This window comes from Lepisosteus platostomus, chromosome 10, assembly GCF_059453375.1.
Source record: "Lepisosteus platostomus isolate fLepPlt1 chromosome 10, fLepPlt1.hap1, whole genome shotgun sequence".
Lineage (NCBI taxonomy): Eukaryota > Metazoa > Chordata > Actinopteri > Semionotiformes > Lepisosteidae > Lepisosteus > Lepisosteus platostomus.
The window spans coordinates 38,208,815-38,234,265 of NC_142620.1; the positions used below are offsets into that span (position 1 = coordinate 38,208,815).

The 25,451-nt window shown below is 37.9% G+C and overlaps 1 pseudogene; it reads right to left on the bottom strand.

Annotated features, from left to right (window-relative positions):
- Positions 1–294: 294 nt before the first annotated feature.
- Positions 295–25,451, bottom strand: part of LOC148653671 (uncharacterized) — a 58,410-nt pseudogene continuing 33,253 nt past the window's right edge.

Sequence of the window (25,451 nt, forward strand, 5' to 3'; positions counted from 1 at the left end):
CACCCCGTCAACCGCCCAGCCGGGCGGCCCGGGAGTCAGCTCCGGCACGCGCGGCTCCAACAGGCCCCGGTCAGCCCACACACCCCGGACGGTAGAAGGGGTGTTTCACCCTCTCAGCCCCAAACTGCACGGTGAGCGCCCACTTGCCGAGGACCTCTGTGCACTGCCCCGTCATCAGGGCGCAGAGGAACGCCTGGAGCGCTATCTCCCTGTGGGCCTCCTCCGGGAGAGTAGGGTAACCCTGGCGGGCTAAGTAGGCCACGTCTGCGGCGACCAGACCCAGTGGCTCTCCCGCTAGGTGGTGGCGTTTGGCCAATCTCGCCCGCAGCAGTCCCGGCTCCTCCCCTCTCCCGCCGAAACGCCTCCAGAGGGCTGAAGCCAATGTCGGTGCCAATCCTGTGTAGTTGTACCACTGGGTACATCCATCATCGATTTGAGCTACACACCATAACAAAAAACAGAAATTACGGTTACAAAGAATGTGGACCAACGTAATACTTTGAGTTTACAGCTTGTCCAAGTTTATTCATTATTAATACTATTAGTAATATCTTCGGTAAAGGCTTTGATGCATAAAATATTTCTGCATAATTAAAATATTTCTGATAAAGGTAGGTTGTGTACTCTTGCCCAACTGAGCAATCTTGCTTTCATAAAATATTCCAACTTTTTTAATGACTGATGATTAACATGCTGTAATACAAAGCTCAAATGCTGTACATGGGAGGTTAAGCTTTATTGGCTCCTCCTGGCGGTTTTACAAGGTGATTCTGGATACTATTAACATAATCTCATTTGCATATAGTGATTTCCAGTATGACGCCAAATGACGCGTTTTACCGCTATTTGATGCAAAACGCCCACCGCGTTGTACCGTGGTGTACCCCACGCGTTTTGAATGGATGCATCTGTATATTAATGAGATACAGCAAAGTGTAGTTAAGGATACCTGCTTTAGTAACAAGAAAACAAGCACTATTTCAACAACTTGAGATCCTATTCCATCTTTTGAAGAGTGTTGAAAAAGAAATTATGAAAGGACCAGAGATAATTAATATTTTCCCTTTCTCTATGGCCCTGAGATGAACTCACATCCTGTTCAGGGTAAGAGCAGTCATGTGCTCTCAGTCCTGTCTTGAGCACTGTGTTTCAAGGATAAACTATGGATTGCTGCAGCCCTCACCAGACGTATCCGAGGAAATTTGAATTCTACTGCATAATGACTTCATAATCCCTTCATTACTTCTACAGAAGACAATATAATAACATGCACAATTCTTCACAGGGATACGTGCAAATAACATGCAGATACAGCCACGCGTGTGATGTCCATAGATATTCCGCAGTAGGCACGACTATGCACAGAGGTAACGCACTGCACCTCATTCTTATTTTTCTCCAATTGTTAAATGCAGGACTGCAATACTCTGTAGAACTGCCAAGTAGCAGAGTAAGGACTTAATTTCCCCAAACATCTTGCTACTGCAAAATAATGTAAAACATGTAGAACTAATTAGAAATTAGTGAAGATAGAAAAAACTGAGAAAACTCTAGATTTAAAAACTGTAAAAGAGTTTGCATTTCTCAGGTCAGAAAATAGTAAGTTCCAGAGTTGCAGAGCAAGGAGTCTGAAAACATGCACCCCAAGATGTTTAAGTTGATCCTTATCTGAACGAAAACAGAACATTTCTGAAAGAGTTTAATAAATCAAATAAAGGTTGAACACAATATTCACACAAGAAGTATAACTGTAACCTATTTTGAGTTTTTGGTATTTTGCTTTATATTGTCTTATGCAGGTATTTCACTATTGAACAGTAATTCTCAGAGTATGAATTCTGCACATATTTCCACTGTATTCTAATCTGTTTATAATTGAGCTTTACACTTTACGCTTTGCACAGAAAGTAAAGTTTCTAAAATTGCTAGATGATAGATATTGTTTTAAAACGTTGTGAATTTTCTATCTTTAAAATACCAGTTCTTTGAGGACTCTGTGTTTCCCTTGCAAGGTTATTGGCATCTGCAACAATGTGTGTCAAAAATAAATATACATTAAAATGATCAAGTAAAGACAGACAAAATGCAGACAGTTTGATATCACTAAGTCTTTCATTAAGATGCAATTGAAATTCCAAATAATGAAAATTGAGCAAATATCAAACTGAAAGCTAACTTAACTGTGTCTCAATGGGAAATAACAAATAACAAAAGCTAGTAAACGACTTAAAATATTTGATGCAAAAAATGTTTATGACAAAAGTGGAATACTGTTTTGTACCTTATTTTTTGTATTTTCAGCTACCACTACAGCTATATAAAGTTGTATTCTGTGATGCCGCTAGGCGTGTTGCACTGAATGGAAGGTACTTTAGGAAGTGTGCCATAGATTTTGCTGAGGTGTGCTCCTGTCTATAGGCCATATAAATAGACCCTGAAGATGGCAAAAAGAAAAAAAAGTTCTCTGCCTACTAAAGCAAAGCTGCCATGCAAAATTACATCATACTGTGTTCAGTGAGTATATGATTTCCCTTTCATAAAAGATGTAAAGTGAATGTGATGAAAAAAGAAAAAGGAGAAATAAGACATTATACTAAACCCTGCACAAATGAAACAAAGGAAGCGTGAGTAAGGAAGAGTGAAGTACTAAAAGAAATAAGTACAAGAGAAGCAGACAGAATTCTGAAGAAAAAAAGGAAAAAAAAGAAAGAGCCATTGCTGATGCAGCTTATTTCTATACTGTTGAGAAGAGAAGGCTATATAAAATATATTTTGAGTGAGGCAAACAGTGAGATTTGTTTTTCTAACCTTGATAAGCAAATTATTTATTTTTGGTTTTTGGAGACTGAAGGATTATTTTATTTTCTGATAAGTTTTTTATTTTTTAAATCAGGGTTCAACCATCCACCATCAATATATTTTGAAGAGTATAAACCACAAGAAAAAATTGAATTGTGTTTTTTCAATTATTCAGTCTCTTTATAAAATAGAGTTATTTTGTGGACAGTTACTTGCCCAAGGTGTTGTGTTGTCTCACGTATCTCCACCTTATCAGCCTGACAGATGACTGCAACCCCCTGCAGCATGACAATTTGTACTGTAAATTAATATTGTTCATAACATTCAGAAATGTCATTGTTACAGGCTGAGGTAAGTGATAATGGAGGTGTCTCTAAGATCAAGACACCAAGAGTAACATCACTTCCTAGAATTTAAAACCAAAGGATATTTACATACAGTAGTTGTGCTGGGTGTGTGGCATACTGATCAAAAGAATCTTCTGGTTCACCTTAGTTAATTAAGTTGTGGGTAAATGATTAAGAACGACAAAAGTGTAGGATAAAAGACCAAGGAGAGAACAAGAGACAAAACAAAAACCACAAGAGAGAGAGAACACTGGGAGACAGAACATAAAGTTTGTGCCAGGCAAGAGGTTCTTGTTCAAGATCATCCGAAAAGAACCAGCTGGAGCTAAGCATTTGAACCTTGGTAAGAGAACTTGCTAGTCTGTAGTTTTTAAGGAACTTGTATTTCCTGAGTGAAGATTCTCTCAGTTAAAAAATGGCCTCTCCTGATTAGTGAGTGCACTTAAGAATAGGGTGACAGGTTTGCCTTTATTTTGTGGCATCTGGGTCTACAGAGATAGAGATTTAATCACAGGTTGATCTTATTTAGTTTAGAAGGCAGCTTATTTCACCTTTGGGTAGGTGTCATGAGTTTGAATATTTGGTAGCAGTCTGAGATTTTTCTGGGTGGTCTAAACATAGGTTTCTGAAACGCCTTGTCTGTAAACTTGCACACAGAAAAACTTGTGAATTATATGTTTAAGTTGTGTGTAGTTTGTGCATTGTCATTGTTAATAAATATTTGTTTAACCCAGTGGCAGTGGGCCTGAATTATTCCTCTTTTCACCAAAGCTGTGCCTGTTAAGGACAGGGTCTGTAGTCCATGACGGGTATTGAAGTTGACCCTACGCAATGCGATAAGAGCTGGGGGAAAAAGGAGGCGTGGTATGGGAAAACACACAGGGTTTTAATGGTGCACAAAATAACTGTGAGAGTCCATGAGATAGCGAGCGGGGGAGAAAAAGAGTGGTGTCCAAATCCGAGCAGGTCAGAAGGAGGGTCAGGGCACAGTCCAAGAGTCCATTAACAATAGATCCATCCTGGGACATGACAAGGTTAAAATCCCCGGGAATGGGAAAAATACAAACAGACACCTGACATGGAGATCCTGGGATAACGGAGCGAGGTCCTCCAGGCCCCGGGCTCAGAACACGGGAGGTGTTGGGATGAGGGCTATGCCCTCAGGAGATGGACGTAGGGAATCCTGGTGCTAGGCGGGCCTCGCGATATTCGTACCCTAATGCTGAGCCCCGAGGACTGGAGGCGCTAGGCTTTAAATAGCGGTAGATATAACCACACCTGGGGAACATAGCAACAATCACGGAACTAATGACAAGAGTAGTGGAGCATGCTCTAGGGGAGGAATGTCGGCCGTGACAGTGCCAGAGAACAACAAACTCATGTACTTCTAACTATACCAACTGCTCTGGTATATTCTTGTCAAAATCCTTACAATTTGGGTGTTATGATTATTTTAGTTAGTGAGTAAACTGCTGGGTCAATTTCTATTTACTATTTTTGTAACCCTCCATTTGTAACATTATTAGAATTATATTACAGTTATTTTTATTTTCAGCTATCAAAATTACTCTTTAGTTACATGATTCCATATTAAGTGGATTTAAAGGAGTAGGCTTCTAATTCATGAAAGTTACAGTACTGTACCATACATAGTGCCATACATAGTTGTCTCATGTGAGAGATTTCAATCTAATCGATCCAGTCACTTTACATATTAAAATTATAGCTAAGCTAGTAGACTTATATTTTATATGATTATATAGCATAAAATATACAGGTATTTTATAAAGTATAAAATGTTACAATTTCAAGAAATATGATAATTAGACCTAGGTAAAAAAAACGGATTAAACGAAGTTACAGTTTCTGTAACATCTAACGCAAACAAGCTACCACCTATCAATCTTTGAGAAATGAAGGGCTGAATTTGGTATGCTGAACAAAACTGTACTATACCGCAGTCCCACTTTCCACTAACACAAATTAACAATATATCTACATTATTGCCAAAGGAAATATAATACCGTACACATGACTATAAAATTATGTAGTTCAGGTGGGTAGCTGTGTCAGCATGCACACAGAATCCAGAATTGATTATCCCTTCATTGGGGCCCTCTTTTCTGATTGCCTCATCATCTCATATCGCCGACCACCTAATCTGCGTAACCTCCTTGTTCACAGCTCCCTTGACCGGCCTCAACAACCATCCACACCAGGCACTTTCCCTTGCAACAGAGCTCGCTGTATCACCTGCAAGTACACATCCAACACCACACTCATTCAAGGCCCCTCAGGACAATTCCAGATCACCCAGATGGCATATTGTACCTCCAGCAACCTTATTTACTGTATCACTTGCAGTAAATGCCCAGCCATCTACATTGGAGAAACAGGAAGGAGACTCGGAGACCGCTTCAGAGAACACGTCAGGGCTGTGAAGATTAAAGATCTCTCCAAGCCCATTGTTTCTCATTTCACCTCTGACTGCCATGACCACTCTAATCTCTCTGTCTGTGTTCTCAAAGACGGTTTTCCGAACTCATACATCAGAAAGACTACCGAAACCAAAATTATTCTGCAGCTAGGATCACAAATTCTCCCTTCTCTTAACGACAGAGTACTGTTCTTTTAAATTTTCTCCATTCATTGGAAGTTTCATTTCACACCTCTCTACACCCATTCTGACTCCACACCTCTTGATTGGCCTATCTTTCTGTCCCCTGCTCCCACCTCTCACTCCTCCTCCCTCCCAGCCTTTGTTCTCCCTCTACATTACTTTTGCCTACTGCCTTGTCTCTCTCACACCTGAAGAAGGCTCCATGGCAGAAACGTTGTGTTCTCTTTCTTCTTTTTTTTTCAGCATGGAATTAACCTATTACTTGTTCCTTTGCACTATAAAATTATTACATAGTCTACACCCTACCCCTGATTTGGCCTTAATACAACTTTATGCTTGAAACCTTTTGAATGCTCCTTGGTCTTCAAGGTTGAATCTTTGTTAGAAATGTTTTTGCAAGGCACAGTTATATCATAATATATCTCTGTGAACTTACTATATTTTGCAGGTATAACAACCTACCTTTCAATTTTCCTAAAAAAGCTATATTGTATTCATGTCTTTGTACTTCATTTTGGTTTGCCTTGGTTAATCCCTGCTTTCAGCTTCAGGGTAAGAAACCAATGTCATATGTATTCTTAAAAGTGACATATAAATATGTTCACATGTATGTTCCATGACAGAAAATTGTCCAATGCTCATACAATACTTTATTACACATTATTCATTTCTTCAAAAAAAGCAATGCTGTTAATATGTATTTTAAAAAAGTAATGTGATTAATTACTTAATTCAACCCTTTCTATTTTCCTGTAAAACAATTTGGACCATTCCTTATAGTAAGGTCTTTATATATATTATATATTATATATTATATATTAAACAATTAGGGGGTCCTAACCATGCTAATGCCAATCCCACATGCCTTGCGCCCATGCTAGAGAGGCTATAATGTTAACACATGGAGGGAATCCAAGAAAATATTGTAGCAAACCAGTCTATATGCTATGTAGTAGGAAATATTAAGAAAGTACATAAAGAAGAAGAGTGAAAGAAGAGAAGAAGAGAAATGGTATAGACTGAGTTTTGAAAAATGAATTGTGAATGTAAGACTTGTTTTGTATAATCAGAAGCATGACAGATACTCCCTCTACAATATTTGTTAGAGGGGAAACAAGAAGAAACTGAAGCTCAAACAGAGCCAGGCTTTGTATCTCATTCCATTTATTTTTATTTGGGTAAAGCTATTGGTATTAAAAAACTGAAGAAAGTACTTATTTTGTTTAGTTCACTGCTTTGTAATTTTGTATACAAAATTCCTTATGAACCAAATATCTTCATATCTTTTTACCATGGACAAATCACAAAATCCATGGAGACATTGTATTATCAAGGCATATTATTACACAAAGAGTTGTGTTATTAAAAATTTCAAATCTTTCTGTTGCCTTGACCTGACAATAAACCTAACAGCTTAGGCATCTGTGTAAAACACTAGGAATGTAGATGAAAGGGACCTCTCTAATAAGCAGCATATCCCAAGATTGTTAAACAGGGACATCAGAAACTGGGTCCATTCCCATCAACACTAATGTCCAAAATGACTGTTCTCAGTTTGGTAACCCACAAAGTGAGACCATCTGTAATACCCTGGGTCAGAGGTCACAGTCAATAACCCAAAGGAATCTTAGTTAGGAAAATTAATTAAGAATCTGCAGGGAGCAGAATGGTGTGGAAAAAATATACTACATATGGTGATGTCATAACCCATCACTAACCATGATTTCCAGTAACTAATGTAAAAAAAGTAAAGTACTGTACAACTCATTTGCTTGCTTGTTCCTCTCTCTCTAAATCACTCTCAGGAAATCTGATAACATCCAATTATCAGAATCTAATATTGTTTAGGAAGAAGCAGTGCATGCTCAGCCAGTTAACACTGAGATTATGAAACAATCCTTAATCCTAACACTGATTAAAATTATGATGACAGTTCCTAATTTCTCTTTTTTTTTTTCAATGTTCCCTGGTCTTCACAGGCTTTATTTAGTACATTTCTGTATTGTTTTCTTGGAATACATGTTTAGTTGCATGTACAAAATGAATTCAATTTACAAAATGAATTTAAGTATCCTCAATTGTTGCCCTGTATATACTGTAAGGCATTCAGTTTTTCTTATTTAAAATTAAGTACAGATCAAACTGTAACCTTTCTTATGTTCTTAAGTGGTTTACTTCTGCAATTCACACTTTCCTGAAATTAAAAAGTTCAGAAAAACTTTTTACAAAATGTAACCTTATTAGCTAATGACCCTGTTTATATTAAATATTAAATTGCTAGATACAAAGGAAAATACAATGCACTATCTTTTGATAAAGTCTCATTGAATTAGTGCATAGTTTAAAGCAGAACTTCTAAGTGAATTGCAGGTTTAATGGACAATATTCAATTTGTTTAGCTCCTCATGCAAATTTAGTTTTTTTTATTTTACAGCCTACTTGGTTACTATTCAGCCTTTTATAATATTGTTACAGCTTCAGGTGTGTAGCGGCAATGCTTGTTAATAAGACAAAATTAAGTGTTGCTGTGCTTTCCCAAATGAGGCCCCATCTCTCTCTTCATCTCTGTGGTGCAGCCACAGAGAAACTATTCATGCAGGCTGATTTAAATATGTTTTCTTTTGATAAGGGACAGCTCCCAAATGGGGATGCACTTAGCTAAGCCTGGCTATCATGATCAATGGTCATCCATTGGCGCCTATCTGTATAGGGAGTGCCAGATGGGCATCTGGACTGCATTCCTAAGTGTCAGGAGTAAGTGACTCATATCTCACCTTGATCAACCAATCAAGGTTGAACTAATGGGACTGGTAGGGCCGAGTAAACCACGTGGGACATTAAATTTTCAGCCAATGAACGAGCTGAAGTTCCTCAAGGTATAAACAGGCAACACTGAGCTCCCAGTAGGAGAGGACTTTTCTAAGGAGAATCTCTAAGGAGAATTCCAAGGGTGCGAGACAATTCCAGGGCAGGACGGCCCAGGAGCAGAAGGCTCCCAAGGGCAGGACATTCTCGCAGCACGCCTCCTGACCCTCCTGAGACTCAGCCCGGACAACCACGGAATGGCCAGTGTGTCCGAGTGCCAGAACTTTCCTCTGTTTTAAGAGTCTAGAGCGGAGGTTGCCAGAGAGTAACTAGAGGATCCATTCAAGGTTAGCATCAGCAGCAAGCCTCATGAACAGGTCGGAACTGTGGACAGCTGAATCAGTATTCAGAACTAGCGCTTCATCAGGAATGAACCGGTCCTCTTCCTGACCTGCTGGGACCCACAGTCATCTTTTCTCCTGTGCACAAACTGTGCTAGTTTCAGCCAACACTAACTAGCCGGTCAGTGAACATTAGCAGTGCACCGCCGCACAGCACAGCCTGGCACGGAGCCAGAGAGCCTGCAGGAGATCTGAATCCGAAGAGATTGGATGAGTATTCAACTTCACTTCATTACAGCTCGAGAATTCAATTGTTATCCCAACCAGTTGATATCAATTTAATTCCTAAGAGTTATGTACTTGTTTTGAGTATCTAATGTAGAAGTTATAACCAAGTTCATTTACGAAATGGTCTAAATGAATGATATACTGAACGTATGTCCTCTTGATATATGTTACTCTTTGTAACTGAATGAATATATACCTTTTGTATTCTGATAACCCTCACGATAAGATCTGTTAGGTTTAAATGCATGTGTATTAGTACCTGTGTGTGTGCGTTGTTTGAGTTATACCGCATGGTTGGATTCTAAAGCCATTAAAATAATAATTTTGTGATTTACTGCTACAATTAATAATTGTTCCAGTAAATGCCCAAACCCTACAGAACTGGTGCCTCGTGAGAGCACACTACAGGTGACTGAGAAGTGTCTCTTGGATTTTAAAGTTTGTTACACTTGGCAGGGTAAACACTTCTAGCTTCAAAGCAGAGAGGATGTTTGTTGAAATGTGGGGGTCCCTTGATCAGAAACTATTGTAAAGTTTAACTTGGTATACCTAGGTAAGTTGTGGGTTAATGATTGTCAATGAACAGTACAAAACTACACAATATAAGATCACATTAGGAGCAAGAAAAGAAATAACAAAAAGGAGGAAGGAAGAAAAGAGGAGAGGAGAGAAAGGACTATAGAGGAATTTGAGCTTGCGCCAGGCAAGAGCCCCTACTTCATGACCATCCAGACAAAACCTGACTAGAGCTAGTAAATATTTAAACCATGTTAGAGAGAGCTTGCTATTTTGTGTTTTTAGGGAACTTGAGTTTCCTGGGTAAAAGATACCTTGGTTAGAAACGTCTTTCCTGCTTTTTTACAATATTTTAGAATGCATTTTTAGAATAGAGAGATAAGCTCCAATTTATTTTGTGGCATTTGGGGTGCAGAGAGAGATTTACTTTAACTGCAGTAAATACAGTACATTGATTAACTTGTGTGTTGTATGTTTCCTTGTGTATAATGTTATGTCTTGTCATTATATTAAATATTTGTTTAAACAAGTGGATTATTACTTTTTTCACCAAAGCTGTGCCAGAGAAGAAAGAATTCACGTGCCTCTAATTATAACAACCGCCCGGGTATATTCTAGAGAAATCACTTCTCTATCTGATATTCCAAGCTTTTTATACCTGCTTTGGAAAAGAAAATCAGTCACAAATCAATCTATTTAACTGACTTTTGCATAGTTAAGGAAGGTTTGCTCTAAATTTTAATATTAATACAGGATATCAACTTATCAGTTTGTCCACATTGTAACAGACTGGGGCACTGTTCATAATAACTGGACTCTGAGTTTTGTTATGTAGTGTGAAAGGAGCAACTGTTACACAATGACCACATTTTATTCCTAATGCATAAATCAAAACTTTTTTTTTTACCTGAAGAACTAGCTTCAAAATAAAAAATATAGTGTTAGCTACCTACATACAGTATGAATATTACAATTCTTCCAGTGTAATCACACACAGATTTCATTTCACATCTTACTATTAAGAGCTCCCACTTGAAAGAGTCTTACTTTGCAGTGCAACTCTCTGTGGAATGGGTCTCCTGCCCTGTTCAGAAGCTGAATTTCTCCCAGAACTAAAACTACAGTCCATTGTCTCCCCTACCTCATTTTAATGCAAGTCTGTTGGTGGTTGCTCTCATCACAGCAACTTCTCCTTATTCCTATTTCAGCTGCAGCATTCACATCTCCCAACTCTTTTAAAAGCTAAATTTGATTTATGTCCCATATATTTGGTGTGTCTTTCCTTCAAACCAGCCACACTAGTCCAATAAATCAATCTCATTGCTGAAATTGCCATGGAATCCACCCTTCCATATACCCATTTTTTACTGCCCTCCTTAAATCTGTCTCACTCTTTCTATGGTCCATGATCTAACTCTCCCACTGACATACTTCATGCTGTAATGTCAGGCCCTGAATTTCTCCCAAACTTATTTCCACTCATGTCCTTGGCTAACCCAACCCATTGTTCCAGATGAGATTGGAAACATGTCAGATTTTAGATATCTTGGCATTACCTTGGTCTTGAGAAATATCTCCAGTTCTACAGTACTTCATTGGTATTTGATCTATATCAATACTTTATAGAGGAGCTGTTTGTGGAACCAAAACATTGAAGTAATGCACACACTGTCTCCAAACTCTTCAGAAGTTGTAATAAAGTATCCCCTTGTCAATCACACTTAAAAAAACATTAGTTGGCTTGAAAATCTAAGTCTGTGAAGGTTAGACTTAGTAAAATGTTTTCATCAATTGTTTATTAAACCTAGTAATTACAGTATATCCTCATTCATATGCAATTTATTTGGGGATTCTGATAGCCTCCCCCTCATGGACAAATTGCTTTTTTCTCAGCCAGCTGAATTAAGCCAATAAAGCCATCTTATTCAAAACTCATTCCTAATTAAAGATTCTTAATTAGGATTTACCTGTACTAAGTCCTTTTTACCGTTGTCATCCCTCCTTCCAGTATGTGAGTCAACCCCAGCCATAGTGTTAGCTGACCAAGAAGAATGTATCTTCATGACTGGCATTCAATACAAGTAAACCTTGTCAGGATACTTTTAAATGCAGCATGTGATAATTTCTGCTGAATGCTTCAAAATAGATGAAAGCCTTACTGGACTGAGTGGTGCTGCACTTGCTCTATAATTGCTTTAAAATGTCATAAAAAAGGACAAAAGTATAAAAACAGAGATCTGTGGCTGGGGTAGTGGAAACAAAATCATAAAGAGAGAACTGTAATGTGTATAAACCACAAGATTCAATGTTCTGGTTACCCAAAGGCAAAATATTATTTTGGCTCTCAATGAAAGCTAACTCAGATAAGGCATACAGCTTGCTGCAGTAGTGCACAAGTAGGTTCAAAAAAGTAAATCATCAGAGATTAGATGTAAATTATGTGAAATTGATTATTTCTCTTTGTTTTCCTTTGCTGTTTATTGAAAAACATTGTTTTTAATAAGAACATTGGTGGACTGGTACTACACTGAACTGCTTTGAATTCTGAAAACTAAACTGAAACATTCACTCAAATGGAAGCAAAAATAAAGATAAACTGAAACAAAGTTCTAAATCATTTTGTGTCATCCCAGTAAAATTTCTGTGTGATATCTTACTAGCTAGTTCCACAATAGAAAATGGTGAATTATATAAAACTATTCTTTCATAATACTGGTACATGATAGTTAAGGACATTGTAGAATCATTGCCTAAAGCAAAACAAAAGAGAACAAAAGGTTGCAGTGACTTAGCAATGACTGCAATACATACATATCACATCATGGATTAAATATAGGAAAAATAATTAGTGTTTTGTCCAATCAAAATTCTGCAACAAATTGGAATTTATAACTTCTTAGTCTGCCTACCAAGTCACAATGAGGTGTTTCATTCATTTTTGAACTCATCAGCTTACCATGCTTTAGTGAATATTTGACAAGGTAATTGAAGTGGTATAGTATGGACTAAGATTTTGGAAAGGGCATGATTATGCCCATAGTAATCTTACATGTGCAGCTTTCTGTAGTTCTTAGCTACAGACAGATATACAAATTTACAAATCTGGAACTTGAAAATAAACTGTATCTGCAGAAAACCACAGGTGTAAATAAAATACTAGTTTAAAAATCCAGTGTAAAAAAATAGTTTAAAAATTCAGTTCTCTGGTTAAAGCACTTCTTTTATTATTGAAGCCGATATCCTGGTTTCTTTCAAGAAAAGGCTGGGTGAAATCCTTGTGTCAACTACCAAATGGGTTAGATGGCTTCCTGGTTTTTGTAGCCATTCTTATGCTCTTATGCTAGACGATGAAGTGAAAACTGTCCATCTATAGCAACCTGCAACCCCAACTGTTATGCTGCAGAGCAGCTATTAGCAAAGGGATGGACCCAATGCAGGTAAGATATCACATATTACTGAATAAACACTGAAATCCAAGGTTGAGGTCTAAAAACTAGCAAAAGGTTAAAAGCCAAAATGGAAACTAGACAAACGATATCAAAGACAAAATCCAGAAATCAAGGTCAAAAAGGCAAGCCAAAAATCCAAAAACCTAGACTGAGTCCCAGGAAGATATCACAAAGGAGAACATGTATAGCTCTCAAAGTCTAAACCAATACTGAGCACTGTGGGAGGAGAGAGCAGGGTTTAAATAGGCTAGGGAGCGGAGGGGTGGTGATATTATAGTACTAGGATTGGTTAAGGATGTCTGATTGAACTATGCCTCCCCTGAGTGGATTAAGTAGGAGCCAGTGGTTTATGAGCCCTCTGGTGTTGGGAAGCTGGAACTGTAACACTAACTTTGACAGTTTTATTTACAGTCTAAACATCTTAGAAATAATACCCTTCATGGTTATACAGTACATCTTAGCATGAATACATTTCAGCTAACTTCTGGAGAATATGGAAATCTGAAAGCTCTAACATTAATGTTCACACATTAGAGTTTTTTAATAATAGATGCTGAACACTATCTGTAGATTTGTAGAGCATATTTTCTAAATAAGCAGTATATGAAAACTTTAAATTGATGTTAGATATTTTTTCCATTAAAATAAAATTTCATGGTATTGAAAAACATTGCTGAAGGGACAGTGACTATTTATTGTTATAATAGAATTAAGTGCTATTGCTTTTTGCATCATACTTAAAGAATCAGCATTGATGAGTGAATTTTAAACCACAATGAAGTAAAATGTACACAGTCACGTGTAAAACCTATCAATTGACATCACAAAATAGACTAAATTTCCAGGCATCTGCAGTGCCATATTGCTGTCATTGTCTGCAATTCAGAATGAGGCAACAAAACTTCCTGTGATGTGAACCGATCCTATTACATTATAAACAAGCAGGCTAGTAAACACATCTCTTTTAATGCTACAGAAATATTGGTCTTTACTTCAAGACTGTTTTAATGACAAATACAGTACGACTTTTTAACTCCGCATGCAGATCACATTGGAACATTTCTGTGTTGAAATGTGTGTTTGCACTTATTCGCTCATACATTGCATACATCATTCAAGTGACTAGTTAGCAGGAAGGGCCGCCAAGACCAGCAGTTTACGACAACAAGAAGACCATACAGTACTTTCACAAAGTTCATGATTATGTAAAATTTTGCAATATGGTTTATTTATTTATTTTATTTACTAAGATTTAATAACTGGTCTTAGAAATTGGAAATATAGTTTCCCTTTAATGAAATGAGCACCTCATTCTGGCCAGCTGTAGCACAGTTATAACAAAATATGAACCTGTTATCTCAAAGGTGCATGACTGAGGAGTAACCTGATACCGAGTCTGGGACTTTTTAGATTTTAAGATTCACAGGTACCCAAGAAAAGATACAAGGTTTACAAGATACAAGGTGCAATTTGAATTTTACTTAGAGTAACTTAGCAAAAGTGATTTAATTGTCAGTTGGGTTAGATCCTAATTAATGCGAGAGACAGACAAAATATGCAGAGTGTATTCGGTTTAGTTTGCCTAACTGATGTAATTTGGCAACCACACCATTAAAATGTGCCTGTTCAGACCCCCTTTCTGTATTGCAAAGATTTAGCCAGGGAATTGCTAGAAGGGTGTAGATCGGGTGGTGGGAGGGGTTTGAGAGATGTGCTATGGTACAATAAGTCTCTGGTGTGACTAACACAATTGAGCAGAAGTGCTCAAGATTAATTCCATTAAGGACAAACATAGTTACAGTACATTAAAATTACATTGCAAAATAGTTTAATAGTAACAGAAAAGAACTAGGAGCCTAATTAAAAACTGGAATTATTTTGTGTTATATATTGTTGTGATTGGAAGTGTATAAAAACAAATCACTTGAACTTCTCCTTAGTGTACAGTATGCTTATTCCTTATCTCGTCATGACAAGGCAGTTTCCTAAAATTCATGGTACCAAAAACCAGAAGCTCCTGAATATCAATTGGATGTGGAGTGTTTGAGCCCTCAGGCTAAATTGTTGTGGAGGTGTTGGGTTGAAGAGAGGATCCCACTAAGGGTTTAATGGACATTGTGTACGCGAAACAAATTCCCCATTGTGCAGATTATATTCTTCTGAGTCTCTGGGGTTCAGACATATATAATGCATTGGGGAGGCAAACAGATCAAATTTGTAGAATATATTCTGGGATTTGAAAACGTTGTAAAACAGGAATATAGATGATAATAATTACAGTTGTGTGTTAATGTAATGTAATGTCACCCACAGAAATAACAGAGTTTATAAGAAAAGACATAGGGAAAGTGATGAGATCCAGACAGCAGAGTCACATTAAAGATAGCATGGTGGAGAAGTTTACAAGGTAGTGATAAAAGTATTGGCTAAGTCATTCTACATTTGATTTGTAAAATGATTTGCGAAATCATTCGACAGTATGGAATAAGGAATATGGGGAAATGCAGTGAAATCTTTCAATATTTTTCATCATAACAATTATAAAAAATGGGCACATTGCCAGACAGCAGTCTTCACAATGTTGAGACAAATAAATTACTTTATAAGCTAAAGGGATGCAGAAAGTGAAAACTACACTTGCCGGGCACCTTACAGATGCCTGGCATAATTCATGGTTTGCCACAGCTGGGTAAAACTTTATGGGAAAGTTACAAGGCCAGTTCTTTGAACGAAACTCTGTAATCTCCAAAGGATTATCTACAGTAACTTTCAACCAGTCCAATGAGATGAAAGTAATTATTGTCTTCACCTACAGTATCAGTAATTATAGCCAGATGAGACCACCCAAAAGGGGTAGCTGCTGGGAAACCATTGCATTTTTATTGCATATTATTTAGTGTAACATATTATGGATTATTTACTTCATAAAAATGAAGTTAATGTGAGCACCCTGCTCTGAGCAGTGTAGCTAATTTAAAATAAAATAAGAGCCTATTATCTCAGGAATTCAAGGTTGAAGAGTAGCCTGATACTGAGGCTGGTACAAGCTGGCTTTCAAGTTTCACAGGCACCCAGGACAAGATAGAAATCTCTGCAGCTTGACATTACTTAGGGTAACTTAGCAACAGTGACATATTGTAATTTTCAATAAGGACAGAAACAGTTACATGTATTACAATTCTCATATGTTGCCTGTTACCCTGAAAGACAAAAGGAAAACTGTGTGTGGGTCCAGGATGCCAAGTAAAAGCTTGAAATTACATGTTTTCCTTCTACTGTTGCTACTGGAAAACATATAAAATAAAATAGAACTTCTGCTTCGTTCCCAGTTTTATTCCTGGCCCTCTCCCAAAAAGTTTCCTGTAGTTGCAATTTTGTAATGGAAAGTGTTGTAAAAAGGAAAAAGTTTTATTCAGTGTTTATTTTATATCACGAGGCATTAGGTGCATTTCTGTTCCAGATTTTTTAACAACATTTCAAGTATAAGGGGGCATGGTGCCACAGTGGTTAGTAGTGCTGCCTTGCAGCAATGGAGCCCTGGATTCAATTTTTGGGGAGCTAGAGGCATCAGTGTGGATTTTATATCCACAGTTCTCCCCATGCTCACATGCGTTTACTCAGGGTACTCTGGTTTCAATCCAAAGACATACTGTTAGTTAAATTGGCTTTTGGAAAAACTGTCTCTGGTGTGTGAGAGTGCGTGTTTGTGTCGGTGTGTGCCCTGCAATAAACTGGAGTCCTGTCCAGGGTGAATCCTTCCTTATGCCAATTGCTTGTCAGGATAAGTTTCTGCTTCTTAAAGAGCCTATATTGGATAAAGTGGTTAGAAAGTGGTTGTGGTTGGATGGATGGAATTCAAGTATATTGTTTAGTGAAATGTTTAAAACTAGAGGCTTAATTCACCCTGGACCATAGTCTTAGCAAGTGTAGTTCAAATACAGATAAATGTATGTGGTTACAGTATATTAAATGGGGGCTGATGCTATGATCTGTGCATAGTGCATTAGTGCAGTAAAACATCACTATACAGTAAGTTGATTCTATATCTGTTGCTTTACAAATACAATGCTTCAAATAAGTCACTATTTGGTGCAGAAAACTTAATAATAGTTATATATATATATAACATAAATAGTAACTTCTTAATGAGGCACCTTTCCAAACCCAAAAACACTGTACAGAGTATAAAGAAGAAGATGAGAAAAAAATACAATTAAACGGTAAATAAATTGAAACAAACATACAGAATAAACTGTCAGGCAATGAGACATAGCCCCTAGATAAAGAAGAGTTTGAAGTTTTGATTTGCAAAAAGTCAAAGATGTTGTCTCTCAGTGAGCCTGAGGAAGGGCATTACATAACAATGGAGCAGTGACAAAAAAAGCATGTTTACCGAAAGTCTGGGATTTAATCCTAGTTACAGTGACCAAAAGACCAGCTCCATCTAAACAGAGCCTTTGGTAAGGAATGTAATGAACATGAAGTAGTTCAGAGATACATGATGTAGCCAGATTATTTAGTCTTAAAAGTCAGTTACATGATCTTACATTGAATATGTGACTTTATAGGCAACCGAAGTGGAGATCTAATTGTAAGTGTGATATGCTTAGATGGTCTGGTGTGAGTTAGAAGTCTAGCTGCAGAATTTTGGACATATTGCAACTTATTGAGTAGAGAGTTTAGCAGCACACAGAGCAAAGAATTGCAGAAGTCAAGCCTAGATGTTAGAAATGCACCATTCAAACACTTTCAGACATTGACAGAAATTGCAAATGTGGTATTGCAATACAGTATGTCTAAAGTGAAAAGGGGTCTTAAATTTTTCCTGTTGGGCTCAAAGGACAGGAGAGGATCAAGTATGACTCCCAGATTCCTGACTACAGCTGACACCTAAATAGGGAAGCCATCCACCACGAATGTGTTCTTAAGCTTTTCGAGGTAACCTTTACTTAAAAGTAAAATGTCTGTTTTATCACTATTTAGCTTCAAAGTATTAGATATTAACCAGAACTTGATGTCACAGAGGCAAGAGATAAGTGATAGAGGCAAGATATCAGAATATATACCCTTAATACATTATTGAAGACAACATCTCAAATTATCTCTTATCCTCTTTTCCAGCCTATATGGTATAAGCATACATGACATAATACAGTTCAAACAAAACATGCTAAACATTCATACTGTATGAATAGTTCTAGGAAGATATAAAAAAAGATATGAAAAAATCCATGGTCACTTCCTGGACACCAGAGACACGTGGCGCATGTGGCAGGGCATTCAGACCATTACTGATTACAGGACTACCCCACATGTCAATGACGGTGATGTCTCCCTCCTAGATGTGCTGAACAATTTCTATTCACGGTTTGAAACAATGAACATTGTGCCTGCAAGGGAAACCACACTTCCTCCCAAGGATCAGGTGCTTTGCCTTTCCACAACTGATGTAAGGAAGGCACTAGCCAAAGTTAATCCTCTAAGGCCGCTGGACCCGATGATATACCTGGTCCCGTGCTCAAGGAATTTGCAGAACAGCTAGCTGACATCCTCATAGATATTTTTAATATCTCCTTGTGTCGGGTGGTCATCCCCGTATGCTTTAAATCAACCACTATTATACCAGTGCCGAAGAAGTCAGCCGTATCCTGCTTCAATGACTATTGCCCCGTGGCACTCACACCAATTCCAGACTCCCCACCCCTCTGGACCCCTTTTAGTTTGCATACCGCCCCAACCGATCTACTAAGGATGCTGTATCTCTTGCCCTTCACTTGGCCCTGTCCCACCTGGATAAGAAAGACTCTTATGTAAGAATGCTTTTCATTGACTTCAGTTCAGCATTTAATACAATCATCCACCAGAATCTGACAGAATAATTGATCTTTCTGACCAAGAGACCTCAAACAGTCCAGAAAGGTAATAACATCTCCAGCACCATCACAATGAGCACCAGAACCCCCCAGGGCTGTGTGCTCAGCCCACTGCTGTTCACATTGATGACTCATGACTGTACTGCCAAGCATAGTTCAAAATGTGCAAACGACATGACAGTGGTGGGCCTCATTAGCAACTATGATGAGTCACCATAGAGAGAGGAGGTGGAGCAACTAGTGGACTGGTGCACAAACAACAACCTACAGATGCACCCATTCAAACTGCACGGTACAGACACGTACCGCAGGTAATTGGCTGCGGTGTCGCGTATCATGACGCAAGATGACGTTGGGTACCGCGGTACGTGATTGGTTGACCGACAGGGGCACTCGTGGTCCGTTGGTCTGTTGTAGAAAGACTTACTGTAAACGTCTTTACTGTGCCCGTTGTAGATATTGAATTTTACCACTGAAGGGAAATCTTAGTAGCTGAGCATAAAAAGAATAGGAGCATACTGTAACGCGTGTGAAGGCCATAAACGATATTAATTTTGGAACGTAAACATACAGTATATAGCTGGTCTCGGTACTTTAAAGAAAAAAATACACACCAGTATTCCATTTCTCCCTAAACATTGTAAGCTTCGAAGTCTTTAACTAACGTGATACCAGAGTCAACAAGCATACTTTTAGAATTTGATTAATAGAGAATATAATATGGAATCGCGTATCTCAAGAATTTAATAACGGTATGATTATATCCGCGTACTGCGGCAGGGCTGTGTAGGGCTGTTTCGCCTGCCTGTTCATGCGAGCTGTCTTGTAGCCTACTGGTCTAGGTGCGTGACTACCAACTAGCAGGTTGTGTGTTCGAATCCAGCTGGTGCTGGACCTTCCAGTTTTATTTATTTATTTTTTAATCGCGTAACATAAACATATTACCGTATGCAAACTGTACTGTATACAATATGTATATGTATATTTAATGTCTTAACTGTGCCCGTTTAAGTATTGAATATTCATATCTAATTTTACCACTGAAGGGAAATCTTAACATAAACATACAGTATATGGCTGGTCTCGGTACTTTAAAGAAAAAAATACACACCAGTATTCCATTTCTCCCTAAACATTGTAAGCTTCGAAGTCTTTAACTAACGTGATACCGGAGTCAACAAGCATACTTTTAGAATTTGATTAAAAGGGAATATAATATGGAATCGCGTATCTCAAGAAATTAATAACGATATAATTATATTCATGTTGCAAAAGAACTGCAACGGACATAAAAACTCCCTTGCATGGTTTCATTACGACCAGAATCGGTCTTGAGATATTTTTAACTTGATTTACAGTATTTGAGAGGTATGTCTTAACACCGATACTACAGTGCTTAAGTACTGCTCACGTATATGTTTCTAGGTTTATATTATGCATTTCATACGGTCAAATTACTTTTGAGCAACTAATAAGAAGCGCGAAACGGTATGCGTTTTAGTTTCGTTTTGTGCTGGAACCCGTGGATTGATTAGACATATCAAGTACATACAAGTCATTTTTTAAATGTTGTAGTTCGTCTTGAAAAAATGTTACGAGTACATCATCTATCAACAATTACACAGGTTCTGTTTCCATATTGCGGATTTTGGTTAGGTATTATCAAATCCAGTGGCGCTGTGTTTTAGTTTACTGAGTCCCATGTCACATGGTCTGTGATTGAAACCTGTAAAACCGGTTTAATTCGTCACAGCCAGCCTTCTTCAGGTGTGAGGGTCTTCTGCTCAGAATGAAACGCTAAAATGTTTGTGTATATTCTAATGGTAGTGGGGGCAGGGTGTGTGAGAACAGGTTTGGTTGAAATTGCATTGGAGATCTATGTTCTTCACACCTGAAACATTTTCTCTGCACTACAGCGACCATAGTACAGTATGGAGACCAAGGCGTTTTACGGGAAGAGACGGGGTGCTTCTGCCGCCCCAGCTTCCAAAGAGCGAAGGGTAAGCAAATACAGCAGACTTCATCTGAAATACGCGATTACAGCGCATATTACAAGGTATTATTGCCATTTTGAATTTTAAATTCAATTATAATTATTTCTTCGTAGCCTGTTCTTCAAGAAAACACGGCACGGGCGAAACGATCTACCACCAGGACAGTAAAAAAGAAAGCGGTAAGACGGAAAAAAAGAAAAGTTTATTTTGACTTCTGTTCCGCGACTAATGAATACTACTGTGTGACTTTATTTCTGACATGAATTATGTTATTTTGCCACAGGCCGTGGGTCTCTGCTCTCGGCCACTGGCCAGGGTGCCAACCTGTAGAAGCAGCACCTGTATGGAGACATTTCGGCAGCAGCGGGAGCATTACGATGCATTACTGGGGAGGATTGGGAGGCTAGAGTTCCAGCTGTCAAACAGTTGAGCAGCTGTCTCCCGAAAAGTGCCTCTCCCCGCCGCGCAGGCTGCAATGCCTGGCGGAAGCTCTGCCCCCCGCAGAGCACACACCGCCTCAGGACACTCCATCCCGGCCTCTCAGTTCACCACCGCGCAGGAATCTGTTGATGCTGTCCCCGCTGGCTATCTCCCCCCAGGAAGCACAGCGGAATTCACAGATGCCAGTGGGACGAATAATTCTCCCAGATGTCCAACTGCTACCCATCACCCAGGAGATGGAGGGGGGTTGTACTTGCAGTGCATCGGCATAGACGGGAAAGCAAGAGCCGACCGCTACGCCGCCCTCGTGTTTCGAAATCTTGTGACTTTTGAAATTTACTGGGGGTGGACTACGTCTGTAAATTTCGATGGGTCCAGAGGCAAAAGTGCCTTGCCTTGCAATCTCCGGGAAACCATTAGTACGATGGTGAATAGGAGATTCTCAACCCTTGCTGCGTACGACTGGAAAAGAATTTGTGATCGGATCAACGAAATGCTTCGTAGGAGGAGGCGGTCTTTTCCTCTTGTCTAACAGTCTGTCCACAAACAAAACATTCCTGTTAGACAAGAGGAATTGAAAAAAAACAATTTTGTCAATGAAAACCGGTGTGTGTGTCTCTCCCTGCTGGATGTCCCTCTCACAAACTGCTGAATGAATAAAATAATTTTATTGAAAACGAGTTTGCGATTGTCTGGTCTTTAAATTCTTGAGATACGTGATTCCATATTATATTCCCTTTTAATCAAATTCTAAAATTATGCTTGTTGACTCCGGTATCGCGTTAGTTAAAGACTTCGATGCTTAAAATGTTTAGGGAGAAATGGAATACTGGTGTGTATGTTTTCTTTAAAGTACCGAGACCAGCCATATACTGTATGTTTAAGTTCCAAAATTAATATCGTTTATGGGCTTCACACGCGTTGCAGTATGCTCAGGCACTAAGTAAAAGGAGATGCTTCGTATTGCTTGACTAATTTTAAAAACTAAGTTATAAATGCAGACGCTCCCTCGGTGCGCTGCTCTGGTGCGTCGGCTCCTACACAGTGCCTGTCTGCCGTAAGCGTTACAATATACTAAATACTAAATACTAAAGCCAATACTGGCTCAATGGGCTTTGACGTGCTAATGCGTTGGTTTAACAGTCCGGGTGTGGCAGGCTTCCAATGTCAACTCAACTCGATTGGAAGACAATGAACGTATTTTAGCCCTAAATGAATTAATAGCAAACATGGTTTACATAAAATACATTTTTCCAAGAAAGTTTATAATAATACGATCTATAGTTGAAATCTGAGCCTACTTTAAAAATAAAGGAAAAGCATTTTCAGAGAGCAATCACGCTGTGTTTATGTAGAAAAAGTGATTAGGTTTATGAGCAATCTAATTACCTATTCGCTTAAAACGCTATATAAAATAAAGTTTATTTAGAGATGAATGATCAGTGTCGCAGTTTAAATAATGTGAGTCAGGAAACTAACACAGCGCCACCGGATTTAATAACGCAATAAAAACGCTATGAAATAATGTGACACAGTACAGCACAGTACAATAATACTGACCATGACTTTAGAAGCATAAATTACCTTACACTCAATTTAAACACAAGCTGTCTTTCTGTATGAACCTCTAAGCTGGTTCATACAGAAAATGTAGAAATGCATTAGCCTGATTATGATTAAAAAACACATAATTAAACACGCGTTTGCGATTTAAATCAGAACACGATTTAAATCAATATAAATGTTTATATTGTAACGCATACTGTCCAGCCTCCATTTCTCTATAAAAATTTACTGTTGCACACACACACACAATAGAAGCAGGAACCGCTGTCAGAAGGGAAGATATATTCAAAATATCGCAAATATCGATCATGTTGCGATAGTTTGAAATATAAAAGTCAATTGATTGTCCATAATATCGCTTACCTATTTTTTCGAAGAAATGTTTGTTAAAATAAAAGTCCAGCACCAGCTGGATTCGAACACACAACCTGCCAGCTGGTAGTCACGCACCTAGACCAGTAGACTACAAGACAGCTCGCATGATCAGGTAGGCGAAACAGCCTTACACAGTCCTGCCGCAGTACACGGATATAATCATACCGTTATTAAATTCTTTAGATACGCGATTCCATATTATATTCCCTTTTAATCAAATTCTAAAAGTATGCTTGTTGACGTATCCGGTATCACGTTAGTTAAAGACTTCGAAGCTTACAATGTTTAGGGAGAAATGGAATACCGGTGTGTATTTTTCCTTGTGATATTTTAAGCTCTAGTTGAATGATAGGTGTCGCATTTTAAATCATTTTCGTAGCTAGAAATTATGAAACGCCCTGTTAAAAGCAAGGAAGTTTTTATGCCCCGTTGAAGTAAAACAAAATGCCTGACAAAGTATGGCTTGGACAGATTCCAAGTGCTTGTACAAATGTGCTAAAGAAATTATACTTTGAGTATACAGCTTGTCCAAAGTCATCCATTATCAATACTATTAGTAATATCTTCAGTAAAGGCTTTGATGCATAAATATTTCTGATAAAGGTAGGTTGTGTACTTTTGTCCAACTGAGCAATCTTGCTTTCATAAAATATACCAACATTTTAATGACTGATGATTAACATGCTGTAATACACAGTTCAAAATTAAAGGTTCAAATGCTGTACATGAGAGGTTAAGCTCCCCCTGGCGGTTTTACAAGGCGACGCCGGATAGTTAGTCACGTGACACACGTGAATTGCGTGATACCGCATGATACCGCGACACGCCCACCGGGGTATGCCACGAAATACCTCACCCATTTTGAATGGCTGCATCTGTACATTTTGCAGTTGTGATTCAAAATTTTTTTGCCAGCATTTCTTCAGTAATTATAAATTATTTATTTAAATACAGATGCCATTTTATTTATTCATTATTATACAGTGCAATGCATGAGAGAAACAGGTTTAAACAATTGTTTGAATTAATCCAATCATACATGAATGCTGAAGACACAAATTTTCAACATAAAAAATCCCTTAGAATCTCAAAAGGAATGCAATTCTGTTTTTACTATTAACATTTAGTGCTAGAATTATTCAATATCCTTTCACTCTTTTTTTCTTTCCAGTGAAGCTACTAAGTCCAGGAATTTTAATACGTTCTTAACTTAACCCCTTGCATTTAACCCTTTATTAGCTCAAAGCACTTAAAATGTTTGTTGATCCTTATTAATACAGTACTCGGGAATTAAAATAAATAATAGAAAACTGAATGTGTTATTTAATGCATGACTTTGAAAAAGTGAGGATTACCTTTGTGTCTCAAAAGAAGTGTTGATAAGAAACTGAATGGGGAGACAAAAATGAACAAAGAAAGCCACAGATATCCCCCCAAAAAGTGCTGAAAGACTTGTTTAGAATAACACAAAGTGGAAATAAAAATTAATGGGTGAGAGTATGTACAGTAACATCACTGCAAGTATAAGGGGACTAAACTGGCAAAATGGACAGACAAGAAAATGGATCTTTGGACCAAGCAAATATTGTACTGGATCCAAAGATACAAAAACCTACCAACAATAATACCTGCTAAATGACAAGATAAAATAAAAAAGTTGTGGAAATACTTCATCTAACCAAAATGTATCTTTATATAAAAAGAAAGTCATGATGGAATGAAAAATTACTCTACAGTGCTGTTTTATGTTTCTTTTGTAGGTCAATATAAAATAATATAGAATGATAATAAAACTTAATCTGCTACATTGAACAAGTGTTTCTGTTTTAGAAAGGCAATGTATCTGGTTGAAAAAATCATGTATCCTTTGAGACATTATGAAATGTGCAAGATACTTACTCATGCACCTTTCCAGATGTATTATTAATGGTAGCAATTTTGTTGAAACTTTATTGACACTGAAAACTTAATAAAGTTTATTATAATATATTGTGTTCATTTTGTTTCAGAGTGCAGCTCCCATTCAACTGTCAGGAT